Genomic DNA, 26,714 nt, shown 5'->3' with positions numbered 1-26,714 from the left:
GTCCCCATGCAAGTGAGAGGCAACATCCATGGGTTAAAGTCAGTCCTGAGCCCATGTGCAGGGGAGAACAGGGCGTCTGACCTGACCCCAGGAGTACTTCAGCTTCCTACCCCCTCACTGCCTCCAGTAAGTTACAGAAACAATCCAGGGGAAAAAAAAAAAAGGATACCTCAGTGCAGGAAGTGGCTTCAAGCTCTGAATCCGTAAGATTTTACAAGGTACTTAACAGCAGGCCAGCAACAGAAACCTGAGTTCATGCAGACTTTTACAGCACATCCTCATTTCTGGCATGTTTTGGTGGTGAACCGAAGGACGCCAGGAGTCAGCGCGTTAGATGCTACAAATGCCTTTCCTAACAACCAGCCTCTCCCCTTTGCAAAGCACTGAGAATACGAGGGACAAATTCAGCACCGCACAACCCACTTGCATAGCTGGAATTAATCATACCAGCATCCCTTCACGAATATCAGCCTAAACACTCAAATTTCCATATACTTAAGTAAATCTCATTCCCCCTCATCCCGCTGTGCCATCTGCGTTTAAGTAGACCTCCTCATTGGTGGTACCACTATGAAATAATTGATATTCCTATTAGAAGATCTTTCCTTCCTTAATTTTCTCCCTGAGGAAATTTATCTAGGCGTAAGCCTGTTTGTGTTTTCAATATGTCTCTGTCCAGGCTTTCGATTACAGCAGACTTGGGAATTCTTGGAAAACAACTTTGAAAGGTTATTGCAATTAGCTTTCATAATGTAGCTAATTCTAACAATGAAGTCAAACTCACCTTCCTGGCCCTCAAGTGACTTTGAAGAAAAATTCCCAGTAAAATTCATATTAACTTTTAAAATGCTTGCTCTAGTCTATTGCTCCCAATGCGATCAGTTAGGCACGTCTCCAGACTTATTTTTTCTTTTTTTTCTTTTTTCTATGAATAATATCTGAAGAAGAAATAATGGAACTTTGATTACCAAAAACATACTGAAAAAAGGCAGTTACGTGAAACTTAATAGGTTCTTCTGGTGTCTACATCACTCTACTGGAGCAAGGAATACGTCCATTAGGACTATGTCTGCATTAAGGGGTAGTGAAGATCAATAGGAGAAGAGCTCTAATGTGAAATAGGTAATGCTGAGGATTGGATATCAAACAGCTGTGCATATTTCACCTCCTATATGTAAATGGAAATGGCTATTACTTCCATACCAAATATGTATTTTCATTTACATACAGGGACTGAAATAGATACAGGCATAGGCATAGATACAGATAGAGATGATATAGATATAGATGACATAGATATAGGTATAGGTATAGATACGGAAATATCTACATTTCAGCTTCATGTTTTGCTCCTGTAGTGATCACATTGCTCATACTTCTAAGTAAAACCCTTATACCTTGTGTCTGGTTGTGCCATTACAGTGTTACAAAATATTTGTATTCTGTTCTTTGTTATGCTACTTTAATACACTTCTATATGGATTCAAGGAAAGCTAATATGAATTATATCCTAATTAGTCCAATTTTAATTTGAAGATTGTTTTGGCTACAAACCATAGGATGTGAACCAAAGCCCAGTAAAAGGGAATGATCAAGAAAGTCACTACAGAAGTACCTTTGATCCAAACGAGTTTATTAACGTGCATGTGTGCTCCCTAGGGGTACTGAAGTCCACAACGCACAGATTAGTGGTACCCAATGCAGAGATCATTGTGGTATACTGATTTCATGGTCATTGCCCTGTTTCTTGGTTATAGACCCCGTGTTTGTGTGGAGAGGGTATCGTGGAGCTCTTATACCAGCATTTCTCTGGCCTTTAGGAAACTTTTTCACCACAGCAGGCCCATGCCAGGCTAGACATAGGTGTGAATGTGCCCCAGGAGCTTCGACAACTCGTGCTCCCTCAGTGTGATCCACGAAGAACCGCTGCCTTCCTGAAATAGGTAGTCAGGTTCTTCCCCTGCAAAACAGAGATGCTGACAGTTCAAACTCTGTGGTCTTTGCCAACCTTCCATCTGACGCAAGTCCAAAGATAAGACTGACGAACACTGAGCACTTCTTTATAACAGCAGCGAGTGTTTCTTGGTTGGAGATATGAATCAAACACATGGAAAATGCTAGAAAGATAGTTCTTTGTTATCCGGTTCACCCAGGCACAAGTTTGAGTGCTTCTCACAAGAGTACAAGAGAGACAATAACTGATGCAAGGATTGCCTTGGTGCTTAAAAGAGTGAAAAAGCTGCCATCAGTCAGAATAAGCCCTGACGGTTTTCAATATTTGTGTGAATGAAAAATCTAGTGTGAGTAAAAGCATGTGGACAGAGCGGCCAGCAAACCTTTAACTTGAACATATATCATACTTCCTTCCTTTGTTTTGCCTCGTTATTGCTTTGATGTCAGTCAATCCCTTTTAAAATACCTGGATAAATATTATGGCAACAGTAAGCTCAAGCGAATACAGTGTGAAATATACTGATGTTAAAGATCACCTAATAATCTATTCACATACCAGGTTTAAAAATGTTCACAGAAAAGACATATTTTATTTATGTTCAGTTATTTATCTCTGGCTCTCAGTCACTCTATATGACTTATTTTCAATCAAACAATGAGATGTCTGAAGTCAGCAGTTCCAAATAGCCTTAATTTGATTTTTTTTATCTTCTACTTCAGCAAAGACCTTTAATTTGCTTTCAGTGCCCATGATATAGAACTTAATATACTAACATTTATCCACTATATGTGCCTGCCTCTGTGCAAACTAAGGCTATATCTATATTAGCAAATAGTGCAGGCCAGTGGCAGCAGCTTTGTGCAGCACAGCAGTTGGTGCTGAGGGCTGATGCCCATGCCAAATGCATTTCAAAGGTTTTCACTGCAGACCATCTCTAGTCCAGTGCCACAGCCTGGATGCTTGTTAGCAGCTGGAGCTCATTAGATGAACCCCTGGGGTGCATTTTGCAGCTTAGTTTCATCCAAAAGGAATCCAGTTAGCGTGCTTCAAGACAGTTTTGCAGCGTGAACTAAAGCAGGGTATGTGAGGCGCATCACGGGATTGCTTTCAAAAGTGCACTCCTGATCCAAACTCAGACGCTGATGTAAAGGCACCTATTGAGTTTAGCTGAAGCACTTGTCGAGCAACAGCTAACATGGGAAACAAACATTTGGGGAGGCAATCTGTTACACACAGAGGAGGGTACCGTGCCTTTTTATCAAAAAAGGGAGACTCATTAAAATGACAAAGCTATTTTTTTTTTCTGAAAAAAGAAGCCTATTTTTCATTCATTTTAATCACTATCAGTAAGAGGATCCTCCAGGTTTTCATTTGTGTTTCCCGATTCTCTCTGAATCCTAGGTGGCCTGTTAATTTAATTAAGCGACCTTTAGCCTGCTGCTTTGTAAGTCAATATTATCCCTCTGAGTTTTGTAAATCATATTACTTTGAGGTACAGTGCATGCCAGCTATCCAAGTGAGACTGTTCTTACTGTCTTTTGTTAAAGGACTCCTTTTCCTGCCAGTTCTCCTCGGGAGAAGGACAAATTAGCGGTGCACTTCTTTTTCACAAAGTAATTTTGCCATTCACCACAACTTTCATTGTACTTTGAGCTCTCCTTGTGAACTGTTTGATCTGATTTCTGTTTCAGTTGTCAGCTGTTTGCTTTTTTTTTCTTTGCCTCTCTCCTCATTAATCAGACATGCTTCTCTTCTGTAATGCCTTTCTGTCGCTGCAGTTTCCCAGCTGTGACTGCCTAGGTATGTCTGCTTTTACCTTACTCCGGCTCTGACTTTCCACATATCATCTCCTTATAAGTGTTAAGAGAAAGGCAATGTTAGACTCGAGCTTACTGAGGCTGGAGGAGTTCTCCATCAATTACCTTCTGTGGTGGCTTATCCAATGCCGCCGTCTTCACTTTGTACCAGGGTCCCAGACCCTTCCATCTGTATCTCAGGTCTGTGGAATCCAAACCACCTGCTCCTTGGGAAGACAACATAATTAATATCTTAACATCCTCTTTTTGAAAATGCGACTTTATGAACTGCTAATGGTATTTCATACTTTGCATTTGAAACTACATTTGACTTTGAATCTAGTTGGAGGTTAAGTCTTTTCTGTTTAACTCTGAATAAGAAAAGTAGAAATCGTATCTGGACAAATATGAATGCAATAATTTATTAAAATTCAATATATATTTTTTCCCTGAAAAACCTGAAACCAAGAGGCACTTGGCATCCTTGGCATCATTCCCATCAGATACTCCTGCACACAATGTTCATTGCAGGTTATGAATCTCTTCCTGATCAACTTAATTTCTGAAAGCAGTTCTCAAAACAAGCCATGTTTTATAAAGCAACATCTGTTATCTCCCCTTTTCAACACTACTTTGAATGTTCCTCATTGTTGATAAACACAAATAAAACAACTGTATTTATTGGTTTTAGGAAACCAGAAGATACATTACAGTATTCAGGGTAACTGAAAAAAGCACAAGGGAAAAACTTCCACCTGAAGTTTATTTAAGTTAATATTAAATTCTTTTGTGCTGTTTCAGCTATGTGTGCACATGATAAATTTTGACTGCCTTATGACAAAACAAAGAAAAGTTCACCCTTCCTAAGCCAAACTCAGTCTTAATGGCTTTTGACTTTATAAAAAAGTTTGGAAAAATTTGAACATAACTGAAAGTGACTAAGGAAAGTGATAAATTGGTTAGTGATCATCATGGTTTGTATTCAATCTTGAACAAAGGAATTAAGGTCTAGTTTGCTTGGATGACTTACAATTTCTTAACGTGAATGCATTTCCTTGTTTCCACTTTTTACTCTATATTATGTAATATGGTTTACAAAACCAGCACACTTTGTAGATTCATTGCATGTGTTATAAAATATGTTTAATTTCTAATATATACAAGATCTGGGTTTTAAAACCTATTAAGATCATCGCTTTCCAGGAGATGTTGTGCTTCTGTATCCATGATACAGTCTGTATAAACATAACTGCAGGGTTAATAAGAATTCTTCAAAATTCTAAACCAAATGGAGAAACAAATAAGAATTAAGACTGAGTCTTCCACATATGTGGATGCAAACGTGTAAGCAGGACAGAACTGGGGAGGAACAGGGCAATTGTTTAGAAGTTAATAGATGTATCCAAACAGAACCCAGAGAAACAGCCCATGTCCTCTGCTATTACCTCAATACAGAAATTACAAAAAGAGATGCCCTCAAACATGTAATGTAATACCTAATATTTGTCCAGTGAAAAACTCCTTTTAGATATGTAACAGTTGCAAATTATAGGTTATTTACTGTAGAAATGTCAATGTTAAATTCCTTAGCAATGAATAACAAACAATAAACACTTTCTGAATTTCATTGGGCAGTCTGTCATAGAAAAATTGTTCATAGCTTTTTTTCTTTCCACATCAGTGGCGGCTAACTTTAGCTTCATAAATCTCAGAATGTCACTGCTGTGTGTGCTTATTCTGAACTTTTCTTTGGGTTGGAACAAACTTTTATGGTTCAGATTATGCAATATATAAAGCACATTTTTTTCTTGAAGTTTAGCATGCAGTTTGAATACCTGCATTTCTTCAAGAAAACCAGTAAAATGACTATGGATAGTACAGGACTAGGTATCAGACTAGATATAAGGAAGAAATTTTTTTACAATGAGGGTGGTGAGACACTGGCAGAGGTTGCCCAGAGAGGTGGTAGATGCCCCATCCCTGGCAACATTCAAGGTCAGGTTGGACGGGGCTTTGAGCAACCTGATCTAGTTGAAGATGTCCCTGCTTATTGCAGGGGGGTTGGACTAGATGGACATTTAAAGGTCCCTTCCAACCCAAACCATTCTATGATTCTATAACAGGACTATGTAAGGCTCAGGATGGACCATGAAGAAAGAATCAGCAGGAAGCCCTTAACATAACATGTAGAAGTCAGAGCAACCCTATGCAGTTTCCCCTGCTCTTTGTGCAGATTCAGAAATCTTTTCTGAGGGTAGGCACAGGTCATAAAATTTTAAAACAATATACGGTCTTCATTTTTTTCCCCATAATAAATACATGCCTCAATCTGGTTTAGTATGATGCTATTCCTGGCAACCTGTAGCTCTGTGCCTGTATTAACCATGGTCATTTGCTGCCCCATGATGCACATTCCGTCTGACATTGATTCAATCTCATTTTCTGACTCTGCACTGAGCACTTGGATGCCCTTTGGATCCGATTCACTCTCGCCAAAGCAAAGAAGTACAACTGGCAACTTTCTGTGTCCACAAAAAGGCCACTCTTTGAAGAATCGTCCTTAGAAACTTTATATCACACCCAGACAGCAGGCAACTACTTCTCAGAGGAGCTAATGTTCTTTTCTGAAAATACTACTGCATACTTGCATAGCTACCATGTGGTTTCAGCACTGTACTGGCTTATTACAAATCCTAAGTATTATTGCGATTGGTTTTATCTCAAGCCCAAGGTTGCCTCTCTCAGAAGCAAGCAGCAGATTTGAGGACTAAGGATATATATGACATATTGGACTGCTGAAGCTGAAATGAGATTTTGGACATTTTGAGACTTATTCAGCCTTAAGAAGAAAAGGTTAAGGGGAAATGTTATTGTTGTCTTCAGATACGTGATGAGACTATAGTGAAGACAGAGACAGACCCTTCTTGGGGCTTCACAGTGAGAGGAAAAGAGGCAACAGACACAAGCTGCCACAAGGGAAATCCCAGATAGACATAAGGAAAATCTATCACCACGACAGTGCTAAAACTGTGGAACAGGTTGCCCAGAAAAGCTGGAGAGTCTCCATCCTTGTGGGTCTTCAAGACTGAAGAAGGTCCTGAGCAGCAGGACCCTTGAGAGGAGGGCTGGCCCAAAGACCTGGAAAAGTCCCTTCCAACCTGCTTTACAGTCTCTGATTCTAGGAAACAGAGCTCCTATAACTGCTTTTGCTGATGAACATGGTTTTAATCCTACAACTGCAAAACAGTGTGATGTTTAGCAAATATGGTGGGAGAAAATATGTAGCCCCACTCATTCATCGCTAGATTCTTTCCTGCTTTGTGGTGGAATCATCCACCACACTGCCTTTTTTTATAGAGGCAGGTGCAGGCTTCACCCTCAGCAGCTTAATTCCCAAACTGTGCATAGGTTAGTCACTCAGCAAAACAGATAATGTATTTTCTAACTTTTATTTATATGTTCACAACCACTTTAATAGAAAAAAGTGACAGCATCTTATTACACAGTGTTCCTCAGTACAGATAATATCTAGACACGTGCTTTATAAAAAGGCTTGCAAGAACAAATCCTATTCATTGTGAATAATTATGCATCAAGGTTTTAACTGCAGAGTGGTTGTAAAATATTTTTCCTTTCAGCTCCGCGCTAGCACGCTTTTGATGCTGACACAGACTAGTTATTAAAAATTCCACATGAGACAATGTTTCATCTACTGCAAGAACAGTGCGGAAGAATAATACAGAACTTTAAGATAGCTGAGAGGCTTTGTTTTTTGCATTGTGGGGTCTTAAGATGTAGCGAGCATCACGGCTCCTGACGGCCACACTGTATCAGAAGCAAAAAGGTACCCTTAATCTGTCTGGACAAGTACTATACAGCAGCTTGTAAGGGCACTTTTTCCCAGACAGCATTATTTCCTAGCTTTAGGCTGAAAGTCTGGAAAAGCGGACAGCTACTGTGGAATATTCATAAGCGCTTTCTGAAGATGTGGACCGTTGTTTCACTGTGTTAGCTAGTCAAACTAGCTAACAATTCTCTGATTGAAAACCTTTAATTTTTTTTAATCTTTCTTGTGATTAAAAGCTCATCTTCACAAACACAAAGAAGCGGGGAGGAATAATGACAATAACCTGCTCAGAGAAAGGGACACCCTGCCCTGGTCCCTCCCAAGGCTATCGCAGGAGAGGGATCCATCCCACGGGCTGGGGGTGAGACCCATCATCACGAGTCAACTGGGGAGGCTCTCCAGGTCACCTTACAAACTGAACGGCTCACTGTCCGGAGTATGGGACTCATTATGGGATGCAGAGGAAGAACAGTTCAGGATTGCACAAGATATTTGATGGGGTTTTGGGGGGACAAACCAAAGGCAGGAAAAGGAGGGAATCGTGGTGATCCGGGGAGGAACAAGTGCAGGGAAATAGAGGGGAATAAAAGGTCATGAGCAAACAGGTTGCTGGTCCTGCCAGACCGTGCACTTGTTCAACAGTCTGTCTTCCTATTAAACTCAAATTCTAATTATTTTTGTGGTTGTGGGGGCTCTCTGTTCTGTGTGCATGTGTGAGGTCGAAGTATCAGCAGCTGGAAGTCAGACCGCAGGTCGTACAGGTGAGGGTGCCAGCAGCTAGAAAGACCAGAGCGCGCGTTGTGTGAGTGTGAATGATAGTGCACAATCACTAGTGAGCTAACTCTCTGGTGAGCAGGACAAATGGCTTAGGAGGCAGGTATTGGAGCAGACATAAGCCTGGGCAGGATACTGGAGAGACCAGACTGGTCTGCAAGTTGGCTACTGGAGGGACCATGAGGTCCATGCCAGCAACTGGAGATACCATGGTGCCTGGGAGTCGACTATTCTAAGGTCTAAGTTTTGGACTCGCTATTAGACCTATTCACGTGTGTGTGTCTTTGTGTGCAAGGCAGCTGGGTGTCTGGGGGATCCAGGGGCCTGGACTATGGGTAGACTGGGCATCTAAGTGGAGGTACTGGAGGGATCCAGGGTGCGTGTGTGTGTGTGCATGCGTAGGTTTGAGCTCCAGCAGCTGAGTGGGACTGGGTGCCGCAGGGGCTCGCATACCCAGGTGCCAGCAGCTGGGGAGACTGGGATCCAGGGGCAGCTACTGGATGGACTGCGCAGCTCAGCCCAGCTGCCAGAGGGATCCACACTGTACATATGTGTGTATACATATATAAAACAAAACAAAATACATTTATTTCCCACTAACAGGCCTTCATCCCAATCAACCAGAGAGGGGAAGAGGATGAGGGTGTTGGTACTGTTTGTGTTGGTGCGAGTGTGTTTTTTTCTGTGTTAGTCTGTGTGGCTGCCCGTCAGTGTACGTACGTGTACACACATACTGTACGTACATACTGTACGTATGTGTATGTGCATGCCTGCTGGGAACACGTGCTCAGTCTCACCACTGACTGAGCCCCTGGACATGGAGCGGCAGCAACCTCACCTCCACCGAGCTACCAGATTTAGCAGCTCCTAGAACTAGTGATGTCCTTCTCAGAGTTTTTCCTTCTTCAAGTAGTGTTTGCTAAGCAGGTTACTCATCTGTAACTAGAATTACCTGTACCGATGAATGTTGCTGTCCTTGCTCATGTGTCCAGGTTTCATTTCTGACCCGGAGCCTGGAGCTATGACCCACCTGCACCATTGGTATGGCATCTCCTGAAAATAGGGCCATGCAAGCTCACATCCTCCATACTCTCAGAAATTGGAAACATGCTGTAAGTGTTGCTAATGATGTATAAGTACCTGATAAAAGCTGTTAGTGTCTGCCATGGGGTAATTACCTCACACGCTATTTCATGGTGCTTCAGCTAATTGCAGTAATAATAGACTTCTGATTGCATTCAAAAGAGAAGAAAAAGGAGGTGGGTAAAGGGAGGTAGGAGAGGAGATGAACAATTAGCAAACTTTACACTAGTCTTGAAGAAAATGGGCAGGAAATAAATTTGAGGATTACACTGCATGACATCACATCACATTGCTTTTTAATGCTTACTGACAAATCTCTGATTAGTGTTGTCAGCTTTCATAGCAATCAGGAAAGTGTCAATTCCCAAAGCCTGTTGCATAGCCAGTGATAGATATACTTCTGTTAATTTTCACTTAGTAAATGATACAAAACTCTGGAGACTTTGTGATTTTATTTTTAATGCTTATGTAGTCACTTGACAACATGTAGAGTGTCAGTACTGGTGAGATTATAAATCCTGTTGGCCAAAGGCTAACAGAAAGCCTGTAATGGGAAAGCAGAAAAAACTCCCAAGGGTTGTATAATCACTTAAGGAGAGGAGTATCTATCTGAGACACTCTACAGAACAAAACGTTGACAATGGCTGTTTTTAAACCCAGGATTAGCAGAAAAACGTTTCAGCTTGAGAATTTAACAGTTTAAACAGGACCAGCTGCTGGAGCATGTGCCCCAGGTTCTGACCTGGTTAAAACACATGGCATGAATTAAAGGCCAAGTTTCCTATTCATTGGTTGTTGAGGTGACTGGAAGCTAAGTCCAGCAGAACTGGACTTTGCTCCCTATATGTGCTCAATCATGAATATTTCTGAACCTGAAGGAGTACAAGTTCAGAACCAACGGCTAATGATTCCTAGAGCCCTTAAGTGAAGATGTGGAGCTGTCTTTCACACAAAAATTGGAGTCTGGGCACAAAACCATTGTTCAGGAGTTCTGGACATAAATAAATAATCCCCAGCGCCTGAAAAATATATTTTCATTTTTGACAGCCAGAGTCCTTTTATTTTGACATCAGAATATTGACTTAAGTAACTACATGTTGATATTTAAGTTTGAAAACACCATCATATCCTGAATAAGCTCCATATCAACAGGAGATAGATGGAAAATAAAAATCACAAGGGTCACTTGATATACAACTTCCTTTTTAATTGTCATTTTTTTGATGCTTTGGGCTCTGAACAACACAGTAAAGTCAGTTGAATGAACTGGTCCACTATGAATGTTAAAGTAGGTTCACATCCCATATTGTACTATGATGGCATCTAAATTTGTGGTGTTTGCAAGGTATCAGAGAGTTACAGAGGTTAATGACACAGCCTTTTAAACATATTTGATGACAATCAAGAGTTTCAACATTCGCTTAATTTTTCTTTGGAAGTGAGTATGTGAACATGTTTATGTGCTGCCTAGAATACTTTCTGCAATCATGGCCTTAAAAAGCGCTCCTGGCAAGGAAATTTAGAGCAAGAGGCAAACACATTGGAAGAAAGAGACTTTGATTCAGTGCTCGTTAAAGCCAAGGGAAAGACTCCCAGCAACTCTAGGGAGCTTTGCATAAGTTCCAAGGGTCCCTGTTTCTACAGTTCCATTTGATTCAAACCATTTATGCCTCTTTCTTCTTTCTTTTTTCAGTGAAGCCACTGCCATCATGCCCACTGAATCAGAGTAAGAATGCTCTATGTTTGTCATGCATGAAAGGCTCCTCTAACGTCTGAAGCGGTTTGATACTTCACACAGTGTAGCTCCCACTGTCGCAGGCAGAGCAGCAAGTGAACTTCGGTGACTTAAAGAGATGTTGCACCAGAGTCAATTAGTGACACACTGCAGGAAATAATATCCTAATCCTTGCTGAAAGCGGTTTTGTTACCTAGAGCAATAGCACTTCCAGGCAGGGGATACGGAGCTCTTTTTGTTCGAGAACCCTCTGACCCCCCTCTGACTTTCCTCTGCGCTGCCACTGTCGTGAATGACATATCCTCAATAGAAACGCAAAAAGTGTACTTAGCTATTAAGAATTCAGCCTTCCCAGGTATTCCCCAGCTACACTATGTGTCAGAGCATCTTTTTTTTTTTTTTGGCTTTGGGCCTTCACCGTGAGTAGAGGATGTTGAAATATTTCACACTAGTTACACAATCAATTCCCATTAGTAAAACGAGCAGGACAACTGCTTGCAATTGTGTTCATCTGGGTGAACCCAGGGATTCTTTAGTGGACCAATATAGCCATTGTCTAACAAGCCGAAAGGGCTGTGATTTATTTTTTATTTATATTGATGCAGTTACAATCTGGCACTCTTTTAAGCACTGCTGTTTACTCAGAACTGTTACTTCTGGAAGAAACGTGCATGAATTTCTTGTTTGATTTTTATAGCTCCCTTTATCACAAGCAAATTCATGTCAATGAAGGTGTCTAATCCTGATATTGCTACCACATCTATATGCAAAAGCTCAACCGATTTCTCTAAGTCACCTTAAAAATGACGAGCACCTGAAACCTGTATTGTGCTTACACAAGTAAGTAAATGCAAAGCCAGCGTATAAACAGTTCAAATGAAGATATTTTCCCTGATATATTACTCCATTAGGAATTCAACCATCCATGCCCACTTCAAAGGCAAGGAATCCAACCATTCATATGCACTTCCACCTTTGATTTTCTTCAATCAGCCAGGAGCTTTTCCCTGAGTAGTCGTCCTGCCACTTGTACTAACTGCCTTTTTCTAGTGTGCTTGCTCATTCAGAAAAGCTAGCCTGTCCCAGCTATCAGCTAGCACCACTCCCCTGTACTGGGATTCCTTCCAGGGACAAAGGCAAAACTCAAAGTAAGGAAATCTGAGCAGAAACTCGAGGCACACATGCTGACAATCATTACAGCTGGGGATCGAACTTGGACTTCATGTTAACAAAACCACAGCAACCACTGATGTTTTTCATGTGACCTTCAAATGAAAACGGTCTACAGATGTTCCCAATGTCCCTGTATTATCAGAAAGCAGACTGCACAATTTAAACTATTTGTCTATTGGGCTCCATCCCCATCTGGTAGTTTGAGGGGAACTGCTCCAGAGAGTATTAGCAAAGGGAAACCAGGGAAAGTACATTTCAAACTAATGCCTGTGGAACATAATAGGTTCTTCAGAGTAACTCGCATGTCCTTCCTGCAAAGTGAAGTCCCATAACATATGTACTCATAAATATGAATGCATTAAATTCTATTAATAGTTTTTAACAACATTCATCATCCCACTAGAGCATACCATTTTATTACCACTTCCTAAGTCCTTCAGAGCTGATATGGACAGTATTGAGAACTCACAATGAAACAAAAGAGATTTGAATATATTGGTGTACTCAATGGCAAAAAACCCTCTATTCCTTCAAAACAGATTCTTAAAAGACCTAATTGACAGCTGAGGTGATGTCAGAGAAAGGCAGACTCTGCTGGGGACAAGCAGGAGCTTGTGCTTAGGCTGGACCAGAAATGTACAACCTACTCCTTGAGAAAAGGAGGGAACTTTAGAGGGAAGTAAGGATTTTTCGCTACAGATGTGTGAGACCACAGTATATTACTTTGCGAGTAGCCTTTGCTGAAATCAGCAGGAATAACAGGTTGGCAATACAATAAAATTTAAGATTGGTGACACAGATTCCTTTAGAGAAAAAATACTTGAAAAATCATAAAGCAAAGGGCTCCCCACATCATTGTGACTTCCATCTGAGGAAAACCAACTTTTCCTGTGCAGAGTCCTTGCAGTGAGATTAGAGAAATACGTATTTGGGGGGGACAAAACCCGAATACTTCATTTTCATCAAACAATTTTAAGTGCTTCAATATGCCAATGGAATCTAACCCTCCTTATCTGGGCTGATGTGCACAAGCACCTGGCAGCATGTCCTGCCAGACCGTGCTCAGCTGAATTTCTGCCACCTGTAGATTTGGCAACTGGGATAATTCAGGGAGCCACACAGTCCAGAGTTTTCTGCAGTCTTATCTCAGTCGCTATCAAAAAACTTCTGAAAGTTCTTCTATCCTCAGAAACACACACTATGTAAACAATGAAATGACAAAACAGAAGCAAAGGGAAATCTGACTTTTGAGCTGCTTACACTCTGAAATAATTCAAAAGTACTGAGAGAAGGGACAGAATCATTTCACCCACACTGCAAATCTCGCATGTAGAAAGACCCCCATAGCACCCAAGCATTCCCCTTGTCTTAAGTGGGAAGACTATTCAGCTGAATAAGGATTACAGATGTCACTAGAAGGTACAAGATGGGGACCATTATTTCTGCGCTGCCTGAGCTGTTCTGGTAGGTAATCAGTACAGAAAGCCAGCTGAATGGAAAAGACCAACTCCAAAGCAAGGTTTGGTTTATGGCTTGCACAGTGTGCTCACTCCAGCTCCAGCAATAAAAAAGATATTACTTTGGTGCTCATTAATTATTTATTACCAGCTATCTGCATCTCTGAACTATTCCTGCTGCAGGAGCCACTGTGCATTTACGGTACTTCATCAGACACAGATGTTTTCAAATTCCCTCTAAAGCCATAAACAGGGATGCCAGCTGCCCAGCTAAGTTAGAGAAGCCTTGATTTATCGGAACAGATTTTGCTATTTAAAAGGCCTAATGTACAAACTCTAGGTAAGATAAGCAAACACACTCTGATATATTAAACAAAAGAAGAGAACAAAAAAAGAGCCAGAAGTTTGTTTGATGCCCAGCCATGTGGTTAGTGAAATAAAGACAGATGGAAACATGTAAACACCAACTTTTTAATAGCAACTCTGCTGTCACAAATTCTTGCTAGAGCTTCCCCAGCTTAACTTGCTTTACGGTTTGCAGTCATATGCTTGCATCCTGAACAACCAAGCAGCTTTCACTACCCTTCATGCGGAACCAGTTCTGCAAAATGACACGTTCCTAATCTTTTTCCTTTCCATCATTTGTTTTCTGTAGGCCTTGATCCTTCAGAAAATTATGTATACCTACTCAATCACTGGGGCTTTTCACAGGAGCAAAACTACTTGCATTCCAGAGGAGAAAAATGTCACATGAGTCTCCCTACAGATGTAGGATTTCTTCATTCTTGTGCTTACTCTCACTTTCTTTCAAAGTATATTTTTATTTCTAGGTCATGGGGTTGATGTTATTAAAAGCTGTTCAAGCTTGAAATGTTCAAACTCTCTAGAAATACAGGTTCAGGTCAGAGGTCTAACCTGAGACCAGCTGATATAAATAAAAATATGTCTATTGAGCTTTGAATTAGGTGTTACATGATGTGTGAGTACTTCACTTGTCACCTGAAAACCCTTCTGTGTGGTTCAGGTGGGACAAGAAGTTCCTATAGTTGTTTTCCTAGTACCAAATTCTTTCTCTTCTGTTGAGACTTAAAAGCACGATTTTAACTAGATAATTGAATTGTGGCATGAGGGACTTTTATTTTGTCCTGTGTAGATTCCCTTCTGGAGGCAAGTAAATGAAATGAAACAGAATACACCGCACAGCCTATTTTACAGCACTGATCAGTCTCCCTCATTCGTCACGTGTCTGTGTGTACGAAACAACAAAACAACAGAGACATCCAAGCAGCAAATAGTCCACGCTGGCTAATTGACCCTTCTGAGAAGCACCCACTTACCCAAGCAGGGGCGCAGCTTGGCAGAGCTGGTAGTTCATTCAGCACAGGATCGGGCGAGTGTGCACAGCACAGCATTGTACCGTGCAGGTATATTACACATCAGATAACAAACTTGTGATGCACATGCACAGAGGAGAAATCCAGAAAAATAAACACAGAGGGGAAAAAAGGAATATATTTGCTGTACCAAGTGGTCAGTGAAACACTTCTATTCTCTTTATTTCCTTTCCTTCGTTTGCTGAGGCATACCGACAGTGGAAGAGTCCTATTGACCCTCCAGAAAATCTGTCCTACCACAAACCGTATTAGTCCATTGCGGTTGTTAGGTTCGGTGTATTTCAGCATTGTAAAGCTCAGAAGGGATACCATAATGGAGCAATGAGATTAAAAGATTGTGTTCTTTATTAAAATAAATAACAAACTAAAAAGAATTGTCAACAATTCCATAAAAAGAGAAGAAACTCAGGCTTCAAAGTAAGGAAGGAAAAAACAGAATCAAGTTTTCATCCAAAGCTTTGCAGAATATGTATGTTCTAAATCAAATTTCATCGGTCTGAGGCAAAAAGACTCCTTGAAGATATTCCTGAGTCATAGATTTGGAGAGGGTACTCAGAAAAGCACCACGTTCTCTTTCCTTGTTCTACTCTTCGAGGCTTGTCAGAGACTGGGTACTGAAGTAAGTGGATCTATAATCTAAGTCCATGCAGCTTTTCCTCTGTTCTCCCCAATGTCCTGCTGATGCATGCACGATACAAGCGTTACAGGACATGTATCTGTAACTTCTGATAACGTAGGCTGTGGGAGGAATATGAAATCATTCCCTGGGCTAGAATCAGTAGGTTGGGAACTTTTTAAAGCTTGAAATATCACCCCAAAATGTATAGCTTTCATTAGCAACTCTTTTCGTTACACAGCCAGTTCTTCATTAAGTCTCTACGTTTATAGTGACACAAATAACTTACGCTTCAGTAGTGTCTTACCTAATTTTAATGAAAGTCTACTTTAATCAGTAAATTTCTCACATATTAATTTTCCCATGCTATTCCAAGCCAAACAAGCTTCAATTTCAGCTGCCTTCCAGATAATTAGTTTACCTAGGCATATGTACTTAAGTACCCAGAGCCATGCTTTCAATATGCACCACTCAAAGACTGCATAATGGCCAAGCCTGCTAACAACTGAGCCTGGAGTAGGACTCTCCATAAAGATCTGTTACTAAGATTCCCCTGTAACTGGTCAAATTGGGTCCCCATTAGGCTGAGCATGCTATATGAAGTCGACATTTACTAGATCCAGTTGGTGACTCTACAGCATTTCTTAAATAACATCAAAGACATTAAAGAAGTCACAGCACCATAGGCATGTGTTCATATCCTTTCAAAACACTGTTTGTCTCCACCTGCAGGATTTCATCCATGCCATGTCAACACGCAGGAATTATTTAATACCAGATACCATTTAAACACAAAGGAAACTAAATAGCCAGATCTTCAAATAGAAGATATAAATAACCTGTTCAGGTGAGGAACTAAATTTAGATGCAATGTTTTCCTTGGTTTGCATAAGGAACAATCTGCTAAATTTCAGGTGAATAAGTCTTTTAGGGAAGATACAAAGATGATTAATGTGAAAGTTGTGAACCACTTTTTCACAGAGTGTGCATCAAATGTAAGGATATATTCCATGAATTCTTTAAAGTTATTTGAATCAATTCTGAATATAAAGATTTTTTCATCAGTAAACAAGGCATTTAAAATAATTTAAATTTAAAGTTACTGAGATTGAAAAGAAATATTAGAGCTTTACATGGTATTAAACTAGGTTTTATAACAATAAAATATACCTCAGGCTTGTCACATTAGATATAAATTTTTTTATCTGAAAGGACAGATTTAGAAAGCTAGATCTAACCATTCTAGATAGCTCATTTTGTACTATTATCTGTAATATTGTAGTTCAATAAAGTATTTTATAGCTCTTGGAACACATAATAAGAAACAGCAAGATAAACATTTCTGTCTATCATTTTATTTCTCCAAAATTATAAAGGTCTAATTTTGCTGATCAAGTAAAGAGACACTATGCACATGAAAAAGAATGAACTGGATATCAACATAAATGCATTCAAGATTAAGTATGAAAGCACAAAACATTGTCCCAAAATATTTTTTACTAAATCCCAAATTCTCAACATTAGCTTTTAAGTCCCCTCCAAAAATACATAGCTTTTATTTTTAAATTGTCACAGATATACAATGAAATGTCCTGAAATAAAATTCATAGTGCTGCGCTCTTGCCAAATTACACTGTGTTCTATTCTATGTTGATCACTGATGCAAACTTATTCCAACAAAGCCAAATTTCTGGGGTTTTCTTCCAAATCTAACTTCTTGGGCACCATAACTGCCTAAGGCTATTTTGTGAAGCTACTGTTAACAGCCTGCAAAGAACCTAGCATGCAGCCATCCAACATACTGCATTTAGTAACTCCAAACGTTTGTTCCATTCCTGTTATTCAGATATATCTACTAAATTTTTAGATTACTGGAATGTTTGACTTTTCCTAAGCTCGCTGTTGGAGAAACATGCCTGGACTTGCTATGGACCAATATGAGTGTGGTCTACAGTCCAGAGATTTCCATAACAGTCTTTTCTTTGAACTTGGGGGAGCTAGATCTGCCCTCATATGTCGGGGTATTTTGAAACAGTTTGTCTATAGAGCAGGGGCTTTAGAGCCTCCCACCAGCTTGATCAGAGTATCATACCCTGCCCCTAAACTCTTCTGACACCATCCTGCACCCTTCTGTCCCAGTGAATGAACAAGAATAGTCCTCCCACCACTATTTCTTCACCTGTTTCCTCAGCACCCAGAACCCCCCTCTTTGTGAGGGATTCAGGTTTTCCTTTATAGAAAATCCTTCCTACATGAAATCCTGCCTATCTATAAACTCTAAATGTTATAGGGCTCATCACTGCAAGAGGACAGATAAGGATATAGTAAGTGGTTGGAGGTTATCCTCAGAGTTTCACAAGATCTTGAAGTCCCTCATGCTTAGCCCAAAACTACTTCTCTGTAGCCACCCTCCCTGATTTAGAAATGAAGCAGAGCCCAAATGAGACACAGAAATGAAAGTGCACCTCTGATACTCGAGCAGGGGGAGAAGAGAAAAAAAGAAAAGAGGTAACATTGAGGGAGATTTTTGACTGCCACTGGGCTGAGATTGGGCTGAAGCTTTGGGCTGGGGAAGGAGACTCTCCCAGGGAGGGTGCTTCTCGGAGTCAGCTAGAGCATGGCAGGTTGAAGCACACAGAAAAGATAACCCATCTACTTCGGTAGGAGGAGAAACAGATTTTGCATACCTGCAGGTTGGGCAAAGAGTGTTGTCTCTAGGAGCCTCTGAGCAGCAGGTCATCACAAGAGGTGAGAAAGGACCCTTGCGTCGTACCTACAGTCCCCGGGCAAGTGCTGCCCATCAAGGAGCACGATGTTCAGGAGTTGCCTTCTCCACACTCCCTGTGAGGATTCAGCTCCACATTTCACAGGAACAGAGCAGTTCCTTAGAGGTGCTGTATCTGGGAGATAAGAATGCTTCTTTATATTATAAATACCTTTCTGGCTTGTGGTTGTGTGTGTTTGCCATACAGCATAAACTCTGCGTGAAAGGAAGGAATGTATGTCTTCGAGGTCATTTGAAACCCTTCATACTTTCACGCTTTGATATACAGGAAACAAAGGTGGTTTTCACCAATGTATAAAAATTCTTGGCCAGTTACTTTTTCATCACTGTGTAAATCAGGAGCAAGCCCACTGACTCAATAAAGTCACAATAGCCTAAGGAGGAACATTCCTGCCAATGTGTCATTATGTTTTTACGAAATCAGAATGTCCTGTGCTTTAACTTAAAAGGTAGTCTATTTTTATTGTAGGCAGTACAATGGAAACTGTAGTGCTATCCTTTGAGGTGTTGTGAGTCATGAAATCATAAGTTATCCATATGAGTGTTCATCATTCATCAAACATTAATAGCTAGTTTTTGGTGTCTGAAATAAATATAAAAATACAGAATATCGCCTTTTAAAATTCTGAGTATTTCTCTTTTTCAGTGATGCTTCACAAGCTATGGAGTTTCCATTGCATATGAGAACTGCTATGTGAGCTGTAAAAAAAACTATCTGTGTAAAGGATTTACAATAATTCAATAGTGGGTAGAAAACAGTGGATCTAAACAGGCAGTGAGTATGCCTCCTATTTAAGAATGAACATACTACTGGATGTCAAAGCTGGAAAAATACAGGGGTTAGTCCATAGCAGCCTATCTTTTGTTTAAAAATGAGCCCTGATTAATAACGAGGAAACTCACAAGTTGGCTTAACGGGAAACCTGACTTCTGTGACTTCTTAAGTCCTTTGCTGTACTGCCATCAGGAGTCTGTGACATTGATTTAGAAATGCTATCAAAGCATTGACCCATCCTCAACAGATCCTACTGTTCTCTCATTTTCTCCAGGCTATTTTAAGCATCAGCTGACATTGTTCCTCCTGCCTTTCATCTGCTTATCAGTCACGTTCAGGCATCAGTCAGAATTTCCCACATCAGCTTTCTACTTGAGTATCGCTTATGCTTTCTCTTTGTGCTGTCCTGTCAGGATTTCTCAAAGGCTTCTTCTGCTTTCCAACGTCGGACTATAGTCGGTGTTAATGCAGCTCCAGCAAAGAAACAATATACCTCAAATATGGTAGGAAGAAGCTGATATTTGAAAGTCTCTGTATGATCTTTACTGTTGTTAAAAGAAACTGATATTTTAGGCTTTGAATTTAAAAGTGCAGGGTATCATTTGTCTGTTAGTGTGGCCCCAGTTTGAGAAGGGCGTAAGGGAGGACTGAGAAGCAGAACTGCAGGTCAATTGTGATATAATTAATTACAATTATGTAACTTGGAGTTCAGGCTAGTGATCATTCAATTACACTTGCAGGAGATGGAACACAAATTGACTTTGTCCCAAATAGTTAAGCAGAAAGGTCATTGTGTTTTTCTTTCTGTTATGAAAAGAAACCGCTGAGAAACTGTCTCTAAAAGAAATTGGCAAAACTTAAGTCTGAAGATGTTTTTAAAACTGATAAAATGTCAGTAATTTAAGCTTTTAAAAGTGAAAAACATAGTGTGTAGAGTCTTTCAGTCAGCTGCTTTGGAAAAGTTATAGCTATAGCCTTAAATATCGTAAACAAAGGGACTTCTGAGAAATAATGTGTTAAATTTGACATTGCCTGTTCACCGATGGATGGCTTGCTATTCCACATGGCTAGTTACTCACTAACTTCTGAAACTGATTTCTCTGCCATTTGAAGCAATCACTTTGCTATATCTGCTCAGGATTCCTTATAACACCTTGCTTATTGGTGCAATCATCTGAACTTGGAAAAATGCAGAATAATAACAGATTAGGATGCCTAGAGATAGCTTTCATGTTTATAGAGCTCAAAATCCCATTCAATAACTCTAGACAGCAATCTGCAGCATGACAATTTCCTATTTTAATACATCATCCTCTCATTGTATCATCTGATTTGCTCGGGTGCCAGCTCATGGGTATCAGTCATCATGAAAAAGATTGTAACCAATGTTGTTAATGGTGCCAGCAACCAATACTAAACAACTTCATATTCTGGGGGAACACCCAATATCTAGAGAGACAGTTTCTTCTGACTTTCGAAGAACTTCTTAAGACATTGCAATGTACTTCTAAGGTATCACAAGCATTATCCACTAAATTGCTCTTAAATGATACAAGACTTAGCCTTTGGGATTTCCCTCTGAATTGTATGCTGTGCTTTTCTTCAGCCCTGCTTACCGGCAATTAAAGAAGCTCCTATGGAGGTTGACCATTTTTCCTGTGAAGCATATATAGCATCATAGTGTTTCTACTGGAAAAATTCATAAAAGGATGCTTAAGTGGCAAGGTGAAATTGTAAAGTATACAAATTATTTTAAATTTGTAACCCAACATCTTTTCCACGTGATAGACCACCCTAAACATCAATTATTGTGCTAGTTTACATGGAAACTCTGAGTTTCTTGGCAATTAACAGCTATTGAACATAAATATCAAAATACTTAATTAAAAACTGTATAGTAAACATCAAGTTATCTGTATCTGTAGACGACAGACTTATAAAAAAAGGTTAAATTTATAATAGACAAATTTGTAACTACAGTAATTGTAGACCAACGGAATGGAAAAACACAAATTCCCACAAGGAGGAGATAGATACTTGCTGATGATCAGCCACTAAATGTCATTATGTTGCCAATGGAAATATATAGTTCAGTCTTTGGACAAGGAAATATGAGCTCTGTGCTTTGAATCTAGATCTCCTGATCACATTCACTGGGTTTTGTTTAGCTGGATAATTTGTGTTGCCTTGCTCTTGACCAGTATGCTTATTTCCAAATAATAGGTGTCAGGTTCACGGAAGTTTGCAAAACTTGAAGCTTTCCTAGGTCCAGCAAGATATAAATACCAAAATACACACAGGTATTGAAGAAATAAAGCAAATCACAGTCACCAAGACAAAAACAAAGCAGCAGCTTGCAAGATTTGAGTTTTGGGGCGCAGACCCTCTCTATGACCAATACGCTTCCTCAAAGCAAAACCCAGGTCATTTCGCAGACTAAAATTTTTAAAAAAGGAATTTTCTAGTGTCTTCTTGTATGTGTAGTAAGGACAGATTTGTTGGAAACCAAGCCATGTGGCTTGTGAATTTGCAGTGAGATTCCTCGTACCATTCCTTGTATGTCTGTTCCTTGTATTTTGAGATTAAATTTAAGACTGAACTAGGCCATACATAGGCTTAAATTATTAATGTTCCCTGTAGAGGTGGCACTACAATGAATATTCTAGTAATAAAGTATGTCAGTCTACATGGAGGAAGTAGTAAGTGCTCACAAGTCCTATGTATACCTGAGCTAAGTACTGCAGCTTTCTAAGTGTCACAGTTCAGACAATGAAGATCCTGACTTTGGTTTAAAGGAGGACATATTCAGAAGTAGCACTTTAGAAGGCTTGCACCTTAAATATCACATTTATTAGTCATTATTGTGTCTTTCCTCATCTCCCCTTTTCAACACCACCAGCAGAACAGCTTCTTTCAAGAAAGGTGTACAACACACAAATAAGATTTGGAACAGACACTGCTTTTTAAGGTAAAAAGATCGAAAAAGTAGTTACACTTCAGAAACTTTCAGAAAACTATAAGTGACATTTTCCCTTTCTGTCACATGCACACACATGCATACACTTGCATTCTCCTCAAAAATGGAAAAGTATTGCTTTAAAGCAGAAGGTAGAAGATGGAACTCTTTTTTTCCATTACTTTTACTTGATGGAGGGGCTTTCTAAAAAACAAGAGTTTCAGCTTGAATCCTTAACGAATGTTGGATCTCAGCTGGTCACCAGCTGGTTGAAGCGGCCACAACAACGTTTAAATCATCTGTTCTTCCAGGACTTTGCTTTCTCAGGGTTTGTTGCTTCATTGTTCTTTCTCAGAGACAACCTTTTTAGCTCACAATCCGTGTACACAAAAAGACAGGCTCTACGTGGTCATCGTGGAGCAAACAACCCACAGGCTTTGGGCCTCAGTCTGTGCTAAAAAGTCCAATCATTGAATAGATTTCTACTTTTTATAGTGGATAATTGCAGATTAAATGTTTTACCCACAACTCAAGGATCATAAGTAATTGGTCTTTGTGAGGAACACAGAATACAGGCTTTTGCTTATGGTAAAGAGTGTAAAATTTATCATGAGTAAAGATTATATTTTATAATCTAATAATTTTAATTATTTTTATTTTTATAGATTTTTTAATTTTTTAGATTTTTATAATCTAATAATTTTAATTATTATTTAATCTAATAATATTTTAAATAATTATATTTAAATCTAAAGTATCCTAATGTATGCTTTTCTAGATGCATCCCCTAATAGTAATTGCCTTCAACATTCTGCACATAGCTTAAACATATAAGACATAGCAAAGGAAACTACTGTTACCATTTCATTTGTTTCAATTAGTTTGATTTAAATTAAATCCCCAAGATACTTTTATACTTATCAGAATTGCTTATACTTACACTAAAAGAACTGCAGTTCCCAGGCTCAGCTTCGATTTGAGTTCCTGTAACATTCAGCGTCTTGCACTGGAAGCTTATCTCCTCCTCACATGGCCGTGCAGAGCTGACCGCGCACTGCTGAAGCTGGCATTGCACCCTAACAGTCGCTTACAACTGCTTTATTTAAAGATGCCAAATTATCTGAGGTAGGTGCCACACTGGAGGAAGACACACAGTAGTTTAGGGGGCTGGACAACCATTAAGTCTACTTTTCTATAATCGATAATCTGATCTAGAAAATAAAGCAGGGGTAAAAAATGCATCTGATCATGAATAAAATTTTGTCAGTTGAGCTCCTACTTCTCTACAGATATTTCACCAAGGGCAAACACGTTATTCAAAGTTTCTCAATTGCAAGTCGTTTCCATCTTCTAGCAATTAATCTTAACAGTAAGCTTTTTTTCAGCAAGACTACTTTTAAAAGTGAAAAAATTTAGACATAGAGAAAATAGAGGTTTGGTTTGGTTTGGTTTTAGTCAAATCAGTCAAAACCAGAAGGAACTAGAACATTGCAGGAGTAGCAGAATAAATGTGAGACCTGGCAAAAACTGAGAGAACCTGATTCCCAAGCTCCCCCTTTTAGGTTCACAACCAGTTTTTGATTTCTATTGGAGAAGTGCATACGAGTCCCACTTGGGATCAGCCCTGTATTGTGCAAGGAGCATAGTGTGAAAAGCACACAGCAAGAAATACATCCTATTCCAACTCCAGTTCAAATAAAGTTGAAATGAAAAGCTTTTTGTGCTCTCCAGGGCTTCTCTAACTTTGGCCTTACATCATTTGTCAAACAGAAAAATAACTTCAAGATCAAAAATCTGAAACTGGAAATATTTTGCTACTGTGAAGTTAATGGAGTTTGGGCTACTGTACAAACAAGAAGCTTTTATATTTATTCCTCACAGGCTTTTTTTTTTTTAAAGAAGCTGATATTGGAACCTGATACTGCCCCAAAAATGAAGAATACTATTTTAAACATGGTTGGTCTCCATCTCACAGTGATTTCAAACTTTTAATTTAACTGCAAAGAAAGATGGAAAGGAAAAGGAAGAGGTACAAAGACTGTGTCAAAGGAATCTAATTTTTTGTAAGATGAAAGCTAGGGTGTTTGGAAAAGCTCCATTCTACATTACCAAGATCAATAAATGGAGTCCAAACTAAGAATAACTTAGAAGGTTAACTTTCTTTTTCATTCACTACTAAGTAAGAGTTTCTGGACTAGATCACACCCATCTCCGCCACTTCACCGCTTACCTTACCCTTCATACTTCACATGGGCTTCTATTAATGAAGTTTAGTAATTCATTAGCTGTGCTTGCCACAGATGATCATGGGAGTTTTGTGAAATTCTTGCAATACTTCTATAGTTACTAGGTAGCAATACAACCTATGCAATACATATGTAGTAACATAAGTTTTGGGAATATAATTGAGGTACCTTCTAAGACTGTGTCTATATTTAAAATTGGGCCTTATGTGCAATTTTGTCACAATACTGTTTTCTACAATGTCAACAGTTTTGTAATCTTACACAGTTTATCCTGTATATAAATATGTGCTCTTGTACATATGCTGCTCTCAAAGTTCCTTTCAAACACACTTGTAAAAATAGAAAATAAATTCAGTACTTTAACTAGTACTCTGAAAGGCATATAGAAGTGCACAAAGCGCATGCTGAGGTGTAAACACAAAAAAACCAATCACTGCTGATTGTGCTAATACAGTCATAGCCTTAACTTTGGTTCATTTCAATTAATCAAGAACCTAATATTAAGGGTAAGTGTGGAAGAATGAAGCCTAAAATACTCTAATGCCATCCATCGAATGGGAGTTTGCGGAGTCACACAGAAAGCTTTAGTTGTCCAGTCAAGTAATGGGATGGGCGTAAGATGCTGTTATTTCTCTGTCTCTTCGCATCCGTGCCAAAAGTCATACATAAGGATACTTTGCATTAAGACCCTGATGCTACGTTGCGGTGCAACCATCTTACCAAAGCACTGGGAGAACCAGTCACCGCCCAAGACTGCCGGAAAATCAAGCAGCTATTCAGGGCCCCACCGGTGACTTTGGGTTCATGGTATAAAGCTCAAGTACGGGCTGACGTGGGGTCTTTGATGTGGAACTAGCTGTGTTAAACAAGTGTCTGTGCTTCCCTGGTCTTTGATGGCTTTATTTGCTGCTTGGGATCACAGGCACCGACCCGGGCAGAGCTGGGGCTGCTCTGGGCTGCGGTGTGGAGCAGGAGCTGTGTGCAGGCGGTCCTCCGAACAACCACCGCCCTCCAAAGGCTGTGCTGTCGCGATGAGGAACTACACATCTGGGTCTATGAATGTGGGATTGTTTAAATAACGAATGCAAACCAGAAGTGCTCTATTTTGCCCTTTCCCTGATGGCTAAAGGGAGCTAAACTGATTACACTGCCAGGAGGCTTATACTTAGCAATTTCTATAGCAACGGGATGACACAGGCTGGCTCATCAGGTGCATTGTTATTCTGTGAAAGCATATATTGGAATAATTAACAAGTCTGAGAAAAAAATGGTTGTTCTATATTTATATGCTGTGCTTATTAAGAAAAGATTGCCTTTGGCTAGGGTGCCTTTCTTCCCCCTGCTGCTGGGAAAAATACTCTAAAAACAAAAAGTGAATGGCAATTAAGTGCTGGAGAGTCACTCGGTCTCCCCGTGGTCTCCACACTGGGTCTGGTTGGTTTGTCTGATAGAGGGATGCATTTATACCTACTTACACAAGTTGAGCTATAGCTTCAAAAGGAGGGAGTCATTGATTAGCCTGCTACAAGTGACAGGAAAAGGTGGCGGCAGGGGACAGCAGAATCCTTTTTCTGCCTGAAGCACTGAATAGGAATTTCAAATTGACTTTCTGCCCATTATACCAACTAAGAGCTATATTTTCAGCTTTCTAGTTTTCACCTTGGACAATCAGTAACATTGAGTACCACAGTCAGACTGACAGACAAACAGGTGGGTACAAGAATGCCAGCGAACAGCAAGTAAAGGCTTGCTTCACTTGGAGGGGGGAATGGTAAATAAAATCCATCTCTGTTGTTTGTATTTTCCTCTCCTGACATCTGTCTCATTAGTTGGCTGTACTTCAGCTGGTAACACACCAGGGCAATGCCAGTCCTGCCATAAAGGACCGCAGCCCACCGCATTCACATGGACATACATCTCAGCACCTGAGCTTAAGCTTTGGGATCAACTAACACAAAGTATTCTGCAAATCTTAATCTATGTTTTGCCTGTCTGTAGAGCGGGTGTTATTCTAGTTGCAAAGAGAACACTAGTGCTCTACCTCTTGTTACCAGGGATAACTGATGGTCTTTCAAAAGAAGAAATTCAAGACATTAAAAATACTAGATAGTTAGATAATAGAT

At 39.8% G+C, this 26,714-nt stretch overlaps 1 long non-coding RNA gene across 1 annotated transcript; it reads right to left on the bottom strand.

Moving 5' to 3' along the window:
* Positions 1-1,853: 1,853 nt before the first annotated feature.
* On the bottom strand, positions 1,854-23,372 carry LOC115336310. Its single transcript, XR_003921691.1, has 3 exons — positions 23,286-23,372; positions 3,877-3,971; positions 1,854-1,960 (listed from the first exon to the last, which is right to left on the bottom strand). It is a non-coding gene; the product is annotated as an uncharacterized LOC115336310 (long non-coding RNA).
* Between the last annotated feature and the right edge of the window lie 3,342 nt (positions 23,373-26,714).

This window comes from Aquila chrysaetos, chromosome 26 (assembly GCF_900496995.4).
Source record: "Aquila chrysaetos chrysaetos chromosome 26, bAquChr1.4, whole genome shotgun sequence".
NCBI lineage: Eukaryota > Metazoa > Chordata > Aves > Accipitriformes > Accipitridae > Aquila > Aquila chrysaetos.
The sequence above is the reverse complement of the archived record's forward strand: the minus strand, read 5'-3'. Positions and strand labels throughout refer to the sequence as shown.